This window comes from Benincasa hispida, chromosome 8, assembly GCF_027475165.1.
Source record: "Benincasa hispida cultivar pf3 chromosome 8, pf3_genome.v1.1, whole genome shotgun sequence".
Classification (NCBI taxonomy): domain Eukaryota; kingdom Viridiplantae; phylum Streptophyta; class Magnoliopsida; order Cucurbitales; family Cucurbitaceae; genus Benincasa; species Benincasa hispida.
In genome coordinates this window covers 53,189,165-53,194,120 of record NC_143485.1, presented here as the reverse complement: position 1 = coordinate 53,194,120, position 4,956 = coordinate 53,189,165, and the positions used below count along the sequence as shown (strand labels likewise).

Sequence of the window (4,956 nt, the reverse complement as noted above, 5' to 3'; positions counted from 1 at the left end):
GCTCTATCACAGAGTAAAATTGCAACGCCACAACTTTCCATCTGTGTAGTGTTGCAACGCAGTGACGCTACTTTATAAATACCAAATTTTCATTTTAAGGTAGAATATACGCCCACCTTCGGCCTCCAGCCGAATTTTCCCTCTCTTTTCTCTTCCACTTTGTATTTTCAGCGTTTCTTTAGTAAGTTATCGAGTATATGCCAGATTGTAGCTTTTCATCCTCCATGGGAAGGTAATATTTTCGTTTCTTAGTTTGGGAATTCGGAGGAACTCGATGTAATTTCTTGAGATTTCGATTTATTGATGTATACAAACTTGTCTATGGGTTTTCATCCGAATTTACATTTATGAATTGTATGATTTTAATTGTTGATTGACACCCAATAATTTTGATGTGTGATTCTAATCCTTTGTGATTACCTTGTAATATTTGATACATATTTATAAGTTAACCCCATTGGAAGCAATAGGTTCGTTAGGCAAAAAGGACTGTTCCTATCAACCTAGAGAAAAACCATATTGATTATTTAATTAGATGTTGAATGTTAAACACTCATCTTAGCGTAATCCCTAGAACTTAATGCAATTCGTTAATTTGTATGGAGTGGATTCTTTTTTTGTACATTTTGATTAATTAGATAATTAGGACCATTGGTTGGGATTTCAATCAATTAGGCTAAGCATAAACAAAAAATTTAAGTCATAAATTGGTTCAATGATCTAAATTACATTGGGTGAATCCATTTCTCTAAGCTAAGACATCTTGATTAACTGCGCTTCTATCTTTTATTTTCTTGCACTTTATTTTATGCAATTTCAATTATCCATCCACACCAAACCCCTCGTTTATCTTTTCAACTGAAAACGAGCTTTGATGAACTAATCTCCGTGCTTCCCTGAGGTTCGACCCCGGACTTGCCCCTTGTACTACCAGTTAGTATAAATAGTTCGTTCGGTGATTTATAAATATTATTTGCGTAGGCGTGGGTTTACGGGCGACAGTAAACTCGACGTCGCCAATAGGATGCCCCCACTCACATGTCTCCACATGAATGAATCAGAATCACTTCATTTGTAGCACTTTACAACAATTGTAACATCTACAAATGGGCTGCATCGTCCCCAGAATAAGGTACCCAGTCATATCCGTATACTATTGTAACGATCCGACTCCTAGGACTTAAGCTAGGTCGTTACTATAGACATGCATGCATGAAATTCAAACTGACATATTTCCGTAATAGTAAAACCAAATAAATAACGTAAAATAAATAATTTCATTAAAACTAAATAACTGAAATTCAAGTAGCAGGGTACCCATAAAACCATTTAAAAAAAAAAAAGAAAATTTTCTTAATAGTCTAAAGTGCAAATACCAAATTTTTTAGTTCAAATATCAATAATACAAATTAAAAACATAAAAATCCTGAAAACATAAGCGGAAGCATATGACTGGTCCCAGTGGCTTGATCATATATTCTGCTTGTCATTCGCCGATGTATCCTTACCCTTACCTAAAAAAGTAAACATGAGAAAGAATGAGTATAAAATATTCAGTAAGTAACCCCACTACCAGGGTCAGGATAAGCATCTAAGTCCCCTAGATGTCATTCTCTGGTAAGACGTGCATAATCCGCTACTTCTCATGGGACGGCTAATTAGTGAATAATTGAACCCACTCTAACGTAGTTTAAGTGTACCCACAACATCCAGTGAATCGCAAAGGAAACACAAATCCTCTAGTGAAGTCTCGAAGGAGTTCGCCACCTTTGGTGAATCCCATAGGAAACAAAAACCTCTGGTGAATCCCATAGAAACCACAAACCTTTGGTAAATCCCGAAGGACACACAAACTTCTGGTGAATGTCAAAGGACACACAACCTTTAGTGAAATCTCGAAGGAGATCACAACCTCTAGTGGGTATCTAACTATCGGTAAAGGTAACTATCATTATCATAAACATAACATGCATCATAATACATAGTCCCACAAACATGCAAATACATAACATCATGCTCATAATTCATCCAACAAATCATATAAACAACAAATAATCAGAACAACTTATCTATCCTCATGCATTTTGATACAAACAGCCTTAGAATCCTAAAACTGAATCTTAAATTTTATCACCTGGCACATAAACAGTTCCAGTAGTAAGATTACTTACCCCAAATTTGGTCACAAATAAAGGTCCACGAAATTAATCTCCTTAAAAGTTTGGAAAGACTTGGATCCCTCCTATAACATAATTTACAATTTTATTTTAGCAACCAATACCCAAAATAATGAATCAAAAAATTTAAATTATTCCTTTGAGGTCTAAATCCAAATTAACCCAAATCAATTGGTATTCAAGAATAACGACAAGAACCATAAATCTTACCAAAACACTTGCCGAAACAATCTCAAACCCGCTGGATAGCCGCTTCAACAGTTTCCCAAACTTAAATCTAAAGTCAAAATAATTCAAATAAGTTAACTTTGATTCCAAACTTAATGGACATCCAATCTTTTACCCAAAAACTTCATAAAGTCCTCAAAAACTCACCAAAAAGGAACCCAATCTTACCCAAAATTTCACCCAACTCCACGATCCGGCGAGAATCCAAAGGAATGGCGATGGTGGAGTATGAAATCGGTGGATGTGGTTGAGGGCAGTTGCTGGCCAAATCTGGGACACCGGTGGCACGGCTAACTAGCGGGGGAATGAGCACCGATAGTAGCTGGAGTCGACAGATTTGGCGTGGCTGGTTGGATGGCATCAAATGGTGGACGGTCGCGATTGGGTCAGTGATTGGCGTCTGGCGCAAGGTTGGGCGACTCCAATTGGTGGACATGTCTGGCGCGAGGGGTGGCTGCTGGCTAGGCCGCGAAGTGGCAGCTCGTGGAAGCGTGTGGCTGGTCAGCTAAAGAGGCGAGGCGGCTGGGCGACAGAGTAGGGATGGCTGGCGGTATGAGGAGAAACGAGAGAAGAACGGAGGTTGGGTGCCGTTTAAGAGGGAGGGAGAGAGAATAAAAATAAAACTTTATTTTATTTTAATCTTTTATATTTTATTTTATCTTATTCTATCTTTTCCTTCAACACACAAATATATATATATTTAAAACCCTTTCTTTTTCCTCTTAAATTCCCTGTTTTTTTTTCGGAATTAAAAATCCACATCCTTTTGGGAAATTAAATTTAAACCAATAATCTCAAATCAAACTATTTAATTCTAATTATCTTCCTCAAGTTTCAAAATAAAAACTAAATTTCATAATTTAAATTCAATTTTCGACATTAACTTAAAATTGAATTAATTCGACATAAATCCCAAATTTTCCTTTAAACAAAACTAAATTTCAAAATTCCTCTATGAGCAAAATGTAAAATTGAATCATCCTTTTACAATAATTCAATTTAACTAAATGTTCTCAAATATTACGAAAATACTGAATTTAAATTACAAACAATTTGGGATGTTACATTCTTTCCCCCTCAAAGAACTTTTATCCTGGAAAATTCATTCCTAAAAAAGCTTCGGGTACTGGACTCTCATCTCATCCCCTCGCTTCCATGATGCAACGGCTTTCCTAATTCATACTTCCATTGCTTCCTCATCAACTTGAGCAATGGATGGGTTTGGAGTTACCAGGACATTCTGACTCCCATCGACTTCATCCTCCTACACTCTTGACAAGGGAGGATCTTGGACTTATGGGTGTTGCACATGGGGGTCCCAGCTGTTGGGATGTATGTTCTAAAACTCGCAGTTTGTAAATTGTAATACCAAAACTAAAACCATATTAGTCTATGTTGAATAATTTATGCATGTGACGTATGTTATAATTAAATAAATCTTGTACGTGCATAAAGTATACCATGTAGATTTAAAATCCCACCATAGGAAGCATGTTACATGCATTGAAAGTATGTTATAAAGTGTTATAATATATAGTATGCATGTATAGAGTTTCAAATATTTTAATATAAATGTTATATTAAATGTTGAATGCCTTTAATGTATGTTATGGATGCTTAGCATGTCTAAAATTTTGTAAGTTATTATAAAATTGGGTTAGACATTTAAAATCCATAACAAAGATAAGTTGCATGCTCACATAGGTTAACCAGCTGTTTTAATAGTTAAAATAAGGTCGACATCCTGTAAAATGTGGTTACAAACTCAACTGGTTTATAATCCTGTATAAGGTTGGGGGTACTTAAGTTGACGGTCTACAGAACAACTCCTAGCTGGGGATTATGGCCGAATAATTGAGTGTTGTTAATCAATTTTATGAGCAATACGTGAGTGGTGTGAGGTTTTAAAACTAGTTTATCACCTAGACAACGTAGGTTAAATCCAAATATAAACTTCGATAAACACCTAGACTTAGGTTGTTTAATTAGTCAGAACAAACCTGAGTAAAAATATACCCAAAAAAATATTAGAACACTTCAGTGGGAGTTTAATATCATATATGATATGTTATTAGAACACTTCAGTGAGAATTTAAGAATGCTTCAGTGGGAGATTAATAACATATACGATATATTATTTTTAGCTCTCACGTCCTCAAGAGTTCACAATCAAGATTCATGTGACGCTTCGTGTCACACTGGGAGTGACTTCCATTCAAAAAGTGCTTACATAAATCAAGATTATGGTGAATAGGGGAGGTTGTTCATAGTAAAATCAAAAGTGATGTTTTGATTTTCATTCGCACGTCCTAAGAGTTTCACACCGTGAGATTCTTACGATGCTTCGTGTCACCCTGGGAGTGACCTCCATTCGAAAAATCTTTGCATGAGTCAAGATTAAGGTGAGTAAGGGGAAGTCATTCGATGTAAAATTAAATATATGATATATTGATTTCAACACTCACATCCCTAGAAAGTTCACAATGTGAGATTCATATGACCTCCATCCAGAAAGTGTTTGTATGGGTCAACATCAAGGTGAATGGGGAAA

General features: G+C 35.8%; 1 long non-coding RNA gene across 1 annotated transcript; it reads right to left on the bottom strand.

Annotated features, from left to right (window-relative positions):
• Positions 1 to 1,258: 1,258 nt before the first annotated feature.
• Positions 1,259 to 3,072, bottom strand: LOC120068844 (uncharacterized). The gene is made up of 4 exons (XR_005479376.2): positions 2,574 to 3,072; positions 2,388 to 2,454; positions 2,172 to 2,242; positions 1,259 to 1,514 (listed from the first exon to the last, which is right to left on the bottom strand). It is a non-coding gene; the product is annotated as an uncharacterized LOC120068844 (long non-coding RNA).
• Positions 3,073 to 4,956: the final 1,884 nt, after the last annotated feature.